The sequence below is a fragment of the Hypanus sabinus genome, chromosome 17, assembly GCF_030144855.1.
Source record: "Hypanus sabinus isolate sHypSab1 chromosome 17, sHypSab1.hap1, whole genome shotgun sequence".
NCBI classification, from domain to species: Eukaryota; Metazoa; Chordata; class Chondrichthyes; order Myliobatiformes; family Dasyatidae; genus Hypanus; species Hypanus sabinus.
In genome coordinates this window covers 74,365,831-74,381,509 of record NC_082722.1, presented here as the reverse complement: position 1 = coordinate 74,381,509, position 15,679 = coordinate 74,365,831, and positions in this window count along the sequence as shown.

The window sequence follows — 15,679 nt, the reverse complement described above, 5'->3', positions numbered from 1 at the left end:
CTGTCTGCCTGCCTGAACCCCGGGGATGTGTCTGCCAGCCTGAACCCCAGGGACCTGTCTACCTGCCTGAACCCCAGGGACCTGTCTGCCAGCCTGAACCCCAGGGACCTGTCTGTCTACCTGAACCACAGGGACCTGTCTACCTGCCTGAACCCCAGGGACCTGTCTGTCTACCTGAACCCCGGGGACCTGTCTACCTGCCTGAACCCCGGGGACCTGTCTCCCTGCCTGAACCCGAGGGACCTGTCTACCTGCCTGAACCCGGGGGACCTGTCTGCCAGCCTGAACCCCAGGGACCTGTTTACCTGCCTGAACCCCAGGGACCTGTCTACCTGCCTGAACCCGGGGGACCTGTCTGCCAGCCTGAACCCCAGGGACCTGTCTACCTGCCTGAACCCCGGGAAACTGTCTGTCTGCCTGAACCCCGGGGACCTGTCTACCTGTCTGAACCCCGGGGACCTGTCTCCCTGCCTGAACCCCGGGGATCTGTCTGCCTGCCTGCCAGCCTGAACCCCAGGGACCTGTCTGCCTGCCTGAACCCCGGGGACCTGTCTACCTGCCTGAACCCCAGGGACCTGTCTGCCAACCTGAACCCCGGGGACCTGTCTCCCTGCCTGAACCCTGGGGATCTGTCTGCCTGCCTGCCAGCCTGAACCCCAGGGACCTGTCTGCCTGCCTGAACCCCGGGGACCTGTCTACCTGCCTGAACCCCAGGGACCTGTCTGCCAGCCTGAACCCCAGGGACCTGTCTGTCTGCCTGCCTGAACCCCGGGGACCTGTCTGCCAGCCTGAACCCCAGGGACTTGTCTGTCTGCCTGCCTGAACCCCAGGGACCTGTCTACCTGCCTGAACCCCAGGGAACTGTCTCCCTGCCTGAACCCCAGGGACCTGTCTCCCTGCGTGAACCCCGGGGACCCGTCTGCCTGCCTGAACCCCAGGGACCTGTCTCCCTGTCTGAACCCCGGGGACCTGTCTGCCTGCCTGAACCCCGGGGACCTGTCTACCTGCCTGAACCCCGGGAACCTGTCTGCCTGCCTGAACCCCAGGGACCTGTCTGCCTGTCTGAACCCCAGGGACCTGTCTCCCTGTCTGAACCCCGGGGACCCATCTGCCTGCCTGAACCCGGGGACCCATCTGCCTGCCTGAACCCGGGGACCCGTCTGCCTGCCTGAACCCCAGGGACCTGTCTGCCTGCCTGAACCACGGGGACCTGTCTACCTGCCTGAACCCCGGGAACCTGTCTGCCTGCCTGAACCCCAGGGACCTGTCTACCTGCCTGAACCCCGGGGACCTGTCTGCCTGCCTGAACCCTGGGAATCTGTCTGCCTGCCTGAACCCCGGGGACCTGTCTCCCTGCCTGAACCCCCGGGGACCTGTCTGCCTGAACCCCCGGGGACCTGTCTGCCTGAACCCCGGGGACCTGTCTCCCTGCCTGAACCCCAGGGACCTGTCTACCTGCCTGAACCCCGGGGACCTGTCAACCTGCCTGAACCCCAGGGACCTGTCTGTCTGCCTGCCTGAACCCCAGGGACCTGTCTACCTGCCTGAACCCCAGGGACCTGTCTGTCTGCCTGCCTGAACCCCGGGGATCTGTCTGCCTGCCTGAACCCCGGGGATGTGTCTGCCAGCCTGAACCCCAGGGACCTGTCTACCTGCCTGAACCCCAGGGACCTGTCTGCCAGCCTGAACCCCAGGGACCTGTCTGTCTACCTGAACCACAGGGACCTGTCTACCTGCCTGAACCCCAGGGACCTGTCTGTCTACCTGAACCCCGGGGACCTGTCTACCTGCCTGAACCCCGGGGACCTGTCTCCCTGCCTGAACCCGAGGGACCTGTCTACCTGCCTGAACCCGGGGGACCTGTCTGCCAGCCTGAACCCCAGGGACCTGTTTACCTGCCTGAACCCCAGGGACCTGTCTACCTGCCTGAACCCGGGGGACCTGTCTGCCAGCCTGAACCCCAGGGACCTGTCTACCTGCCTGAACCCCGGGGAACTGTTTGTCTGCCTGAACCCCGGGGACCTGTCTACCTGTCTGAACCCCGGGGACCTGTCTGCCAGCCTGAACCCCAGGGACCTGTCTACCTGCCTGAACCCCGGGGAACTGTCTGTCTGCCTGAACCCCGGGGACCTGTCTACCTGTCTGCCAGCCTGAACCCCAGGGACCTATCTGCCTGCCTGAACCCCAGGGACCTGTCTGCCAGCCTGAACCCTGGGAAACTGTCTGTCTGCCTGAACCCCGGGGACCTGTCTACCTGTCTGAACCCCGGGGACCTGTCTGTCTGCCTGAACCCCGGGGACCCGTCTACCTGCCTGAACCCCGGGGATCTGTCTGCCTGCCTGAAACCCGGGGACCTGTCTCCCTGCCTGAACCCCGGGGATCTGTCTGCCTGCCTGCCAGCCTGAACCCCAGGGACCTGTCTACCTGTCAGAACCCCGGGGACCTGTCTGCCTGCCTGCACCCCGGGGACCTGTCTACCTGTCTGAACCCCAGGGACCTGTCTCCCTGCCTGAACCCCGGGGATCTGTCTACCTGTCTGAACCCCAGGGACCTGTCTCCCTGCCTGAACCCCGGGGACCTGTCTGCCTGCCTGAACCCCGGGGATCTGTCTGTCTGCCTGCCTGAACCCCGGGGACCTGTCTGCCTGCCTGAACCCCAGGGACCTGTCTACCTGTCTGAACCCCGGGGACCTGTCTGCCTGCCTGAACCCCGGGGACCTGTCTCCCTGCCTGAACCCCCGGGGACCTGTCTACCTGCCTGAACCCCGGGGACCTGTCTGCCTGAACCCCGGGGACCTGTCTGCCTGCCTGAACCCCAAGGGACCTGTCTGCCTGCCTGAACCCTGGGGACCTGTCTACCTGCCTGAACCCCGGGGACCTGTCTGCCTGCCTGCCAGCCTGAACCCCGGGGACCTGTCTGCCTGCCTGAACCCCGGGGACCTGTCTACCTGTCTGAACCCCAGGGACCCGTCTGCCTGCCTGAACCCCAGGGACCTGTGTACCTGCCTGAACCCCAGGGACCTGTCTGTCTCCCTGCCTGAACCCCGGGGACCTGTCTGCCTGCCAGCCTGAACCCCGGGGATCTGTCTGCCTGCCTGAACCCCGGGGACCTGTCTGCCTGCCTGAACCCCGGGGACCTGTCTACCTGCCTGAACCCCGGGGACCTGACTCCCTGCCTGAACACCAGGGACCTGTCTACCTGCCTGAACCCCGGGGACCTGTCTACCTGCCTGAACCCTGGGAACCTGTCTGCCTGCCTGAACCCCGGGGACCTGTCTCCCTGCCTGAACCCCGGGGACCTGTCTGCCTGCCTGAACCCTGGGGACCTGTCTACCTGCCTGAACCCCGGGGACCTGACTCCCTGCCTGAACCCCAGGGACCTGTCTACCTGCCTGAACCCCGGGGACCTGTCTACCTGCCTGAACCCCAGGGACCTGTCTGTCTGCCTGCCTGAACCCCGGGGATCTGTCTGCCTGCCTGAACCCCAGGGACCTGTCTACCTGCCTGAACCCCAGGGACCTGTCTGTCTGCCTGCCTGAACCCCGGGGACCTGTCTGCCAGCCTGAACCCCGGGGATCTGTCTGCCTGCCTGAACCCCAGGGACCTGTCTACCTGCCTGAACCCCAGGGACCTGTCTGTCTGCCTGCCTGAACCCCGGGGACCTGTCTGCCAGCCTGAACCCCGGGGACCTGTCTACCTGCCTGAACCCCAGGGACCTGTCTGTCTGTCTGCCTGAACCCCAGGGACCTGTCTGCCCGCCTGAACCCCGGGAACCTGTCTGCCTGCCTGAACCCCGGGGAACTGTCTCCCTGCCTGAACCCCGGGGACCCGTCTGCCTGCCTGAACCCCAGGGACCTGTCTACCTGCCTGAACCCCGGGGACCTGTCTGCCTGCCTGAACCCTGGGAACCTGTCTGCCTGCCTGAACCCCGGGGACCTGTCTACCTGCCTGAACCCCGGGGACCTATCTGCCTGCCTGAACCCCAGGGACCTGTCTGCCTGCCTGAACCCCGGGGACCTGTCTCCCTGCCTGAACCCCGGGGACCTGTCTACCTGCCTGAACCCCAGGGACCTGTCTGTCTGCCTGCCTGAACCCCAGGGACCTGTCTACCTGCCTGAACCCCAGGGACCTGTCTGTCTGCCTGCCTGAACCCCGGGGATCTGTCTGCCTGCCTGATCCCCGGGGACCTGTCTGCCAGCCTGAACCCCAGGGACCTGTCTACCTGCTTGAAACCCAGGGACCTGTCTGTCTGCCTGCCTGAACCCTGGGGACCTGTCTGCCTGCCTGAACCCAGGGAACCTGTCTGGCAGCCTGAACCCCGGGGACCTGTCTGCCTGCCTGAACCCCGGGGAACTGTCTCCCTGCCTGAACCCCGGGGACCCGTCTGCCTGCCTGAACCCCGGGGATCTGTCTACCTGCCTGAACCCGGGGGACCTGTCTGCCAGCCTGAACCCCGGGGACCTGTCTACCTGCCTGAACCCCGGGGAACTGTCTGTCTGCCTGAACCCCAGGGACCTGTCTACCTGTCTGAACCCCGGGGACCTGTCTGCCAGCCTGAACCCCAGGGACCTGTCTACCTGCCTGAACCCCGGGGAACTGTCTGTCTGCCTGAACCCCGGGGACCTGTCTACCTGCCTGAACCCCGGGGACCTGTCTGCCAGCCTGAACCCCAGGGACCTGTCTACCTGCCTGAACCCCAGGGAACTGTCTGTCTGCCTGAACCCCGGGGACCTGTCTACCTGTCTGAACCCCGGGGACCTGTCTGCCAGTCTGAACCCCAGGGACCTGTCTACCTGCCTGAACCCCAGGGACCTGTCTGCCTGCCTGAACCCCAGGGACCTGTCTGCCTGCCTGAACCCCGGTGAACTGTCTGTCTGTCTGAACCCCTGGGACCTGTCTACCTGTCTGAACCCCGGGGACCTGTCTGCCAGCCTGAACCCCAGGGACCTGTCTCCCTGCCTGAACCCCGGGGACCTGTCCACCTGCCTGAACCCCAGGGACCTGTCTGCTTGCCTGAACCCTGGGGAACTGTCTGTCTGCCTGAACCCCGGGGACCTGTCTACCTGTCTGAACCCCGGGGACCTGTCTCCCTGCCTGAACCCCGGGGACCTGTCTGCCAGCCTGAACCCCGGGGGAACTGTCTCCCTGCCTGAACCCCAGGGACCTGTCTGCCTGCCTGAACCCCAGGGACCTGTCTGCCTACCTGAACCCCGGGGAACTGTCTGTCTGCCTGAACCCCGGGGACCTGTCTACCTGTCTGAACCCCGGGGACCTGTCTCCCTGCCTGAACGCCGGGGACCTGTCTGCCAGCCTGAACCCCGGGGAACTGTCTCCCTGCCTGAACCCCAGGGACCTGTCTGCCTGCCTGAACCCCAGGGACCTGTCTGCTAGCCTGAACCCCAGGGACCTGTCTGCCTGCCTGATCCCCGGGGAACTGTCTGTCTGCCTGAACCCCGGGGAACTGTCTGCCTGCCTGAACCCCGGGGACCTGTCTGCCTGCCTGAACCCCGGGGACCTGTCTACCTGTCTGAACCCTGGGGACCTGTCTGTCTGCCTGAACCCCAGGGACCTGTCTACCTGCCTGAACCCTGGGGATCTGTCTGCCTGCCTGAACCCTGGGGATCTGTCTGTCTGCCTGAACCCCGGGGACCTGTCTGCCTGCCTGAACCCCGGGGAGCCTGTCTGCCTGCCTGAACCCTGGGGATCTGTCTGCCTGCCAGCCTGAACCCCAGGGAGCCTGTCTGCCTGTCTGAACCCCAGGGACCTGTCTGCCAGCCTGAACCCCAGGGACCTGTCTGCCAGCCTGAACCCCGGGGACCTATCTACCTGCCTGCCTGAACTCCGGGAGCCCGCTCCGCTCTGCCTGCCTGAACTCCGGGATCCCACTCCGCTCTGCCTGCCTGAACTCCGGGATCCCACTCCGCTCTGCCTGCCTGAACTCCGGGATCCCACTCTGCTCTGCCTGCTGGAACTCCGGGAGCCCGCTCCGCTCTGCCTGCCTGAACTCCGGGATCCCACTCCACTCTGCCTGCTGGAACTCCGGGAGCCCGCTCCGCTCTGCCTGTCTGACACTCTAGCGACCTGAATTCCAGCTCCACCCTTAAATGCCATGGCATCTCCATCCTGTCCTCCCCCTAGTACTTCAGTGTCTGTGTCCTGCGTTTGGGTCCATCCGGTCCCGTTCCTGACAACAGTCCAAATACATGGTACATCAACTGACTATGCCAACTTCGTAATTGCCAGCCCAATAGAGACATTGTCTGTACGTGCTGTAAATTTCTTCTGCCACTAGATTAGGATAGCCATCAGATCCCCATTTAATATGCCCTGATTGGCAGATAATTGATATCATCTACTATGAAGTGGCTCATACCTTCATATAGGTTTATGAGCAAGTTAGTGCCTCCAAAATATGTCATTATTTACCATGATGGAACAGCACAAATTGGTAAAGTTTAATGGGGACGTGCTTAATTTCCTTAACCTCCTGAGGAAGCTGTGGCATTAGTGAGCTTTCTTGGCTGTGACATCCTTGTGGTTAGAGCAGGACAATCTATAAGTGATGTTTAGGAACTTGAAGCTCACAACCCTCTCAACCTCGACACCACTGATGAAGTCTACTTACTGCACTAGCACCAGGACCACATTATTTATGCTGCTATCTTCGTCTATCAGTGATTGGAAAATTTGCTTGAGTATTTCTGACCTGGTCCACTCTGTTGCTTTGGTTAGCCAGGTGAGAGTGGAAGAGGACACATGATGGGAACTAGATCTCATGCACAAGATAGTTTGCAGATACGAGGAAATCTGCAGATGCTGGAAATTCAAACAACACACACAAAATTATGGTGGAATGTAGCAGGCCAGGCAGCATCTATAGGGAGAAGTGCTGTCGACGTTTTGGGCAGAGACCCTTCATCAGGACTAACTGAAAGGAAAGATAGAAAGAGATTTGAATTAGGAGGGGGAGGGGAAATGCGAAATGACAGGAGAAGACCGGAGGGGGTGGGGTGAAGCTGAGAGCTGGAAAGGTGATTGGCAAAAGTGATACAGAGCTGGAGAAGGGAAAGGATCATGGGACGGGAGGCCTAGGGAGAAAGAAAGGGGGAGGGGAGCACCAGAGGGAGATGGAGAACAGGCAGAGTGATGGGCAGAGAGAGAAAGAAAAAAAAAGTGAGGGGGGAGAAAACAAAAAAAAACTAAATATATCAGGGATGGGGTAAGAAGGGGAGGAGCGGCATTAACGGAAGTTAGAAAAGTCAATGTTCATGCCATCAGATTGGAGGCTACCCAGCCGGTATATAAGGTGTTGTTCCTCCAACCTGAGTATGGCTTCACCTTGACAGTAGAGGAGGTCATGGATTTAAAATGTGTGGCCACAGGGAGATCCTGCTTTCCCTGGCAGACAGAGCATAGGAGTTCAGTGAAATGGTCTCCCAGTCTGCATCGGATCTCACCAATATATAAAAGGCCACACCGGGAGCACTGGACGCAGTATACCACACCAGCCGACTCACAGGTGAAGTGTCGCCTCACCTGGAAGGACTGTCTGGGGCCCTGAATGGTGGTGAGGTAGGAAGTGTAAGGGCAGGTGTAGCACTTGTTCCACTTGCAAGGATAAAGTGCCAGGAGGGAGATCGGTGGGAAGGGATGGGGGGGGGGGGATGAATGGACGAGGGAGTTGTGTAGGAAGTGATCCCTGCAGAAAGCAGAAAGGTGGGGGAGGGAAAGATGTGCTTGGTAGTGGGATCCCGTTGGAGGTGGCAGAAGTTACGGAGAATTTTACGTTGGACCTGGAGGCTGGTGGGGTGGTAGGTGAAGACAAGGGGGACCCTATCCCGAGTGGGGTGGTGTCAGTTGGGGTGAGGGAAGATGTGCGGGAAATGGGAGAGAGTTTGCAGATGCTAGAAAACCAGAGTAACACCCATAAAATGCTGAAGGAACTCAGGAGATCGGGCATTGAAAGGTCTTGACCCAAAGCATTGACTCTTTATTCCTCTCCAAAGACCTGTTGAGCTCCTCCAGCAGTTTGTGCTGATGTAGGGATAGTTTTAGTGTGATGCCACTTTCCTTTGAGCTGGTTGCAGAATTTTTTTTTGCCCATCCTCTCATGGCAACATTTTCTCTCCAGCTGTGCCAGAAGCAACCTGGGGAAATGGTTGGCATGGTAGCATAGTGGTAATCCCAGTGCTTCCCTGTACAAATGATCTGGGTTCAATACTCACTGCTGCCTGTAAGGAGTTTGTTTGTTCTTCCCCTGACCACACGGGTTTCCTCCAGGTGCTTTGGTTTCCTCCCATAGTCCAAAGACATACCGGTTGGTAGGCTAATTGGTCATTGGAAATTCTTCCGTGATTAGGTTTAGATTAAATCAAGGGATTACTGGGTGGAGTGGCTTGAGAGGCTTTAAGGGCAGATCCTCTTTTTTTTAAATAATAAAAATATTTTCTTTGTGTAAAAGGAAAAATGGTGTACTTGAATATATCAGAAACATAACTCTGAGTAGTTCTATTCTTTGAGTTTTTTTTTACTTACACATTTTCATCAACTGCAGTCTTAAATCGAACTGGCTTAATGAAATATGCTGTTCCTGTGCCCTCTGGAGATTTCTAAAGCCATGTCTATCAACATTTAGTGAAGGGTATTTTCTCTACAGTCCATGTTATTGTATACCTAAGGCAGATATGTCCCTTGAATAGGAAGCAAAGGAGAGATACAGCTCGATGGATTTCAACTCAGAATCTAAGACTGGATTCCTCATCTGAATGAAGAGTTCTGAGCAGGCTGGTACCACTTAAGGATTGAGTTAAATCACTTGTGGTGTAAAATCAGAAGATCCTTTTCACACAAAGATTCATAAAACTAACTTCCTTCTAAAAAGATTGAAGATCATGGTAGGGAAAACAGATATTTTTCAAGAACAAACTGGATGGATTGTTGAGCAATTTATGAGTGAAAAAGGAGCAGGTAGATGGTTACATTCAACAACACACACAAAATGTTGTTGGAACACAGCAGGCCTGGCAGCATCTGAAGGGAGAAGCACTGTCAACGTTTCGGGCCGAGATCATTCGTCAGGGCTAACCAAAAGGAAAGATAGTAAGAGATTTGAAAGTAGTGGGGGGAGGAGGAAATGTGAAATGATAGGAGAAGACCGGAGGGGGTGGTATGAAGCCAAGAGCTGGAAAGATGATTGGCGAAAGTGATACAGAGCTGGAGAAGGGAAGGATCATGGGACGGGAGGCCTCGGGGGAAAAAAAAGTGGGGGAGGGGAAGCATCCGAGGGAGATGGAGAACAGGCAAACAGCTAAATATGTCAGGGATGGGGTAAGAAGGGGAGGAGGGGCATTAACGGAAGTTAGAGAAGTCAATGTTCATGCCATCAGGTTGGAGGCTACCCAGCCGGTATATAAGGTGTTGTTCCTCCAACCTGAGTTTGGATTCACTTTGACAGTAGAGGAGGCCATGGATAGACATATCAGAATGGAAACAGGATGTGGAATTAAAATGTGTGGCCACTGGGAGATCCTGCTTTTTCTGGCAGACCGAGCGTAGGTGTTCAGCAAAACGGTCTCCCAGTCTGTGTCGAGTCTCACCAATATATAAGAGGCCACACCGGGAGCACCGGACGCAGTATACCACACCAGCCGACTCACAGGTGAAGTGTCGCCTCACCTGGAAGGACTGTCTGGTGCCCTGAATGGTGGTGAGGGAGGAAGTGTAAGGGCAGGAGTAGCACTTGTTCTGTTTACAAGGATAAGTGCCAGGTAGGTGATCGGTGAGAAGGGATGGGGGGGACAAGTGGACAAGGGAGCCGTGTAGGGAACGATCCCTGTAAAAAGCAGAAAGGTGGGGGAGGGAAAGATGTGCTTGGTCGTGGGATCCCGTTGGAGGTGGCGGAAGTTACGGAGAATTATACGTTGGACCTGGAGGCTGGTGGGGTGGTAGGTGAGGACAAGGGGAACCCTATCTCAAGTGGGATGGCGGGTGGATGGGGTGAGGGCAGATGTGTGGGAAATGGGAGAGATGCGTTTGAGAGCAGAGTTGATAGTGGAAGAAGGGAAGCCCCTTTGTTTAAAAAAGGAAGACATCTCCTTCGTCCTGGAATGAAAAGCCTCATCCTGAGAGCAGATGCGGTGGAGACGGAGGAATTGTGAGAAGGGGATAGCATTTTTTCAGGAGACAGGGTGGGAAGAGGAATAGTCCAGGTAGCTGTGAGAATCTGTAGGCTTATAGTAGATATCAGTAGATAGGCCATCTCCAGAGATGGAGACAGAAATATCAAGAAAGGGGAGGGAGGTATCGGAAATGGACCAGGTAAATTTGAGGGCAGGGTGAAAGTTGGAGGCAAAGTTAATGAAGTCGACAAGCTCAGCATGCGTGCAGGAGGCAGTGCCAATGCACTCGTCGATGTAGCAAAGGAAAAGAGGGGGATGGATACCTGTATAGACTTGGAACATGGACTGTTCCACAAAGCTGACAAAGAGGCAGACATAACTGGGACCCACGCAGATGCCCATGGCTACACCCTTGGTTCGGAGGAAGTTGGAGGAGCCAAAGTAGAAATTATTGAGAGTAAGAACTAATTCTGTTAGATGGAGGAGTGTGGTGATAGAAGGGAATTGGTTAGATCTAGAATCCAAAAAGAAGCGAAGAGCTTCGAGACCATCTCAGTGGGGGATGGAGGTATATAGGGACTGGACATCCATGGTGAGAATAAGGCGGTGGGGGCCAGGGAACTTAAAATCATTGAAAAAATTCGAAGCGTGAGAAGTGTCACGAACATAGGTAGGAAGCGATTGAACAAGGGGGGATAAGACAATGTCAAGGTATTCAAAAATCAGTGCGGCAGGAGCAAGCTGAGACAATAGGTCTACCTGGACAGGCAGGTTTGTGGATCTTGGGTAGGACGTAGAAACGGGTAGGACGTAGAAACGGGAAGTGCGGGGTGTGGGAACTATGAGGTTGGTGGCAGTGGCTGGGAGATCCCCAGAGCTGATAAGGTTGGTGATGATATAGGAGACAGTGGCCTGGTGCTCTATCTTGGGGTCATGATCAAGGGGTAAATAAGAGGAGGTATCAGAGAGTTGTCGCTGTGCCTTGGTCAGGTAGAGGTCAGTACGCCAGACAACAACAGCTCCCCACTTATCAGCAGGTTTTATAGTGAGATGGTTACATTGGTTTACTACTACATCTTGTGACATGTACTGAGGTACAGTGAAACACTTAAACTGAAAAAGCCATCCATGTAGATCACCATTCCAACAGTGTATTCAGGTAGTATGAGGGAAAACTATAACAAACTGATGAATGAAATGTTACAGTTACAGAAAAAGTGCAGTGCAGGCAGACGATGATGGACAAGGTCAAAACAAGGTAGATCATAGATCGAGAGACTATCTTAACATATCAGGGGACAAATCTTGAACCTGATTGTACATCCCCTGTGGATGCCAGTAAGGAGATGAATCTCAAGGTTGTATAAGGTATACATACTTTAATGTTAAATGTACTTCAATCTTTGAATGTGTTTTTTTCTTTGCCCGGTGGAAATAGGAGAAGAGAGTATACCTGGGCTGAGTAGGGTCTTCATTTAATTTGGGTGATCACCATATTATGTAGACAATGGCAAGGAAAGACACCATCTACAGGTTCCCCACCAGGTCGAGCATCATCCTAATTTGGTAAATGGTAATCATCATTCATCATTACCATTTGGTCTCAGTCCTGGAACTCTACTTCCAATAACTCTGTGGGAATATCTTTATCACATTGTTTAAAGCAAACAAGAGTGTGCACAATAAATGCTTGTCAGTAATGCCTTGAACCTAAAAAAAGATTTAACAATATAACCGAATGATGGAACTTGTTCAAAGGCTAAATGGTCTCATTCACAGTGTGTCAGAATGTTTTAATTTCTTCACGCAAGGTTCATTAAATCTTGTAAATGATACCACACCAAGACTGAGCCTCAGCTGTTCAAACCACAGGGAATTAATTGGCTCCAGCAACTCTGAGTGGGATACAACTTTGGCAAATTAATTAGAAGACAATGCTTTAAAAAGCCTGGGCTATTCTCCAAGGGAAAAATAACGTAGCTCATAAGGTTTAGGCAAGGCTACTTTTTCCTAATGAAGAGTCTCATTTATTCCACTGCCTGATTTGCTGACTTCCTCCTGTATGTTCTTCCAGCAATTGCAAGGTTTTGCACTTTGGTGAGACCAATGAGGGTAGGTCTTACGCAGCGAATGATAGGGCACTGAGGAGTGTAGTAGAACAAAAGGTCCTGGGAATACAGATCCATAGTTTTTTGAAAGTACCTTATTGTCAAGCGAATAACATTCTGAACTGAAGGCCAAAGGGTCCCGTAGTTCAACATACATCAGCGCAGAGCCCAGTTGTGGAGCAGATCTGAACCGGTTCATCCCTTGGCTTGGGCCTTGACACCCTGCCCTTTTCAATCTGGTTTGCTACCTGAATCTCCATCCAGTCATTGATTTCATTCTCCTCGATACGCTCTGGGGCCTACACCCCACTGCCTCGATTCACCCTGCAACCAACCTGTCTGACTCAAGACAGTGCTTAAATCTCTGTCCAAGCATTGAGTTCACTTGCCTCGATACGTCCTGGTGCCTGGCTGTCGCCGCCTTGATTTGGCCTGTAACCGACATCTCTGACTTGGCACAGTGCTTAAGGCTCCATCCAAACCTTCAGTTGAGTCACCTCGATGTCCTCCTGGAGCCTGCATACCGCAGCCTCGATTCGGCCTGTAACTGACTTCTCCGATTCCGCATGGTGCTTCAGGTGTCCATACTAATTATTCATTAAAATGTTAGGGAATGATACAAAATATAGTCATAAAGCTAAATGGATTTTTTAAATGTGTTGTGGAGAGTCTTTGGCCTATAATGACAGACGAGGAAGCTCATTAACTCAACAACTATTTTATTGTGATAAACACAAAACAGATCAGGCACCATGACCCAGAAAGCGAACCCAAACAGACGGGGGAGGTGACCATCGCACGCCCCAGCTACAGTTAGGGTGACCCACAAATACACAAGCAAATAATTGTATAACCCAAGCTAAAATGTAACAATAAACAAACTGGAACTTGCCACCATAATCCCACAAATGCAATTTAACACAAGAACCATAAACAGAGCTGGTCATTAGTAATGGAGAGGCAAGCTGTCGACCACGCACGCACCCCCCCCCCCCCGCCCCATCGGAGTGTCACAGTATATTCACTGGGATAGAGTGCAAGTAGGCAAAAATTTATGGTTCAGTTTCACAGCTAGATAGATTTTACATCATAACTGACCTAAATCCAATCTTAAACACTTTATTCTGTATTTTGTTATTGGTTTCCCTTGCATTATCTCAATGCTCTGATGTGATGTAGTGGTATGCATGGATAGCAGACAAACAATAGTTTTTATTTTATTTTATTTAGCAATATAGCATGGAGTAAGCCCATTTGGTCCTTTAAGCCACAACATCTTGGCAATCTACGAACCCAATTAACCCTAACCTAATCACAGGACAATTTACAATGACTACTTAATTTACTCTGCATGTCTTTAGATTGTGGGTGGAACCCAGAGGGCCCGGAGAAAACCCACCCATTCCATGGGGTGAACATACTCCATACAGCACGGGAATTAAACTCCAAACTCCAAAAATTGTTCTGCTGTAATAGGATTTCACTAACAACTATGCCACTGTGGTGCCCTTTTTTACAGCATCTCCGCACATATGACTATAATAATAAACCAAATCAGCCTCTTAGGTTGTAGCTTCTTGCTCAGGGTTCCAATCTATAAGCCTGATGAACAACATCTTTTGCTATAAGCTAGTCTGGTATTACGCCCTGGTGGGATGGCATTGTAGATTTTTCTTGAGTCAAAGAGTTCAATGATAAAGAGAGCTTTACATTTGTTTTTTTGGAAGTGAAGGAAGATTAGATTGATATTTTCAAGATATTAAGTCAGGAGAAGTTACAGAGTAGGAGGAAAGAAAAATTTTCTGTTGATCGCTACCATATTGCTGTTTGTAACTGTGCACTTTTGAGTTGTCAATTCTAGTCATGTAAATGATGGTTATTCGTTTAACAAACGGTCTGGAAAGTACTTCTGTGGACTGAACTACAGATTCAAGCTGATCTAATTAAATATAGAAGCCACTCAAGGAGTCAAGTAGCTTTCAGTTGTTGCTTTGCTTCTCTTGTCAATTTGCCTTTGGCTGTCAAATATTCCACCCAGAGGTTCCCAACTCTCTATTATGTCATGGACCAATATTATTAAGCAAGGGGGTCTGTGGACCTCAGCTTGGAAACCCCTGGTCCATTCTGATGACTTTCTTGAAGTGAAGGCACAAGAGACTGCAGATGTTGAAATCTGGAACAATAAATTATGAATTGTTGACATTTCAGGTTGATCCACTGTGTTCGTCCAGATTGTCTGTTCCTCAGTGGGCTTCACTTTGGCTGTAAGTATTGTAGGAGAAAAGGTGAAAGCCAAATGGAGTTGGTGTTAGAAATAACAGGTGATTTATTAAAAACTGGTGCTCATTTGGACATCAGTCAAAGCTAATCTACCTGAGCATGAATTTTGTACAGTTTTTACAGACTCGGTTGACACTATTCCCAATCAAACTACATTTTGGGGACAGAATGGTGGCTACAGGAAGATTTCATTAAATAACAGACTAAGACCTAACTACAGAATAAAATAATGATCAACCAGTCTAACAGCAAATCCAATTTTCTATTACAATAATAGGTGCAAGCTATATCATAATTGGTGAAACAGGTAAGTTTCATAACATAATTAGTGTTCGAGGTAAGTACAAAATTTTTACACAGAGAGTGGCGGGTGCATAGGACACCCTGCTGAGTAGAGGCTGGTAGTTCAGGGGCATTTAAGGAACTCCTAGTTAGGCATATGGATGACAGAAAAAAGGAGGGCTAAATTGATCTTAGAATAGGTTAAAAGGGCGACACAACGTTCTGGGATAAAGGTGCTATGCTGTCCTGTAATCTTCTATGTTCTAATTAAGTTCTTGAAACTTGGATGCCCATGTCTAGCTGTGGTTCCCTGTTTTAACACTAACACAATCCACATAATTATTTACAAGATATCACTCCTCACTATTCTTTCCCCTACAACAAGTATCAACTGAAAGGTCTAAACAAGAAAAAAAGATTTGAATCTATTCTTCTCAAGGTTAAGTGGCAATAACATCAATGCACAACCCACATTAAAGGAATGTGTGGTGGACCTTCTCATTCAGATGAACAACTTCATCCTGGAGAGGTCTCATCAAATATTCCACAGGATGATTTCAGAACTGAATGGGAAAAGGAAGAACCATAGAACACTGTGGCTCAATTCAGGCCCTTCAGCCCTCCATGTTGTGCCGACCCATATAATCCTTTAAAAAAAGTACTAAACCCACACTACCCCATAACCCTTCACTTTTCTTTCATCCATGTGCCTGTCCAAGAGGCTCTTAAATACCCCTAATGTTTTAGCCTCCACCACCATCCCTGGCAAGTCATTCCAGGCACTCACAACCCTCTGTGTAAAAAACTTACCCCTGATGTTTGCCCTAAACTTCCCTCCCTTAATTTTGTACATATGCCCTCTGGTGTTTACTATTGGTGCCCTGGGAAACAG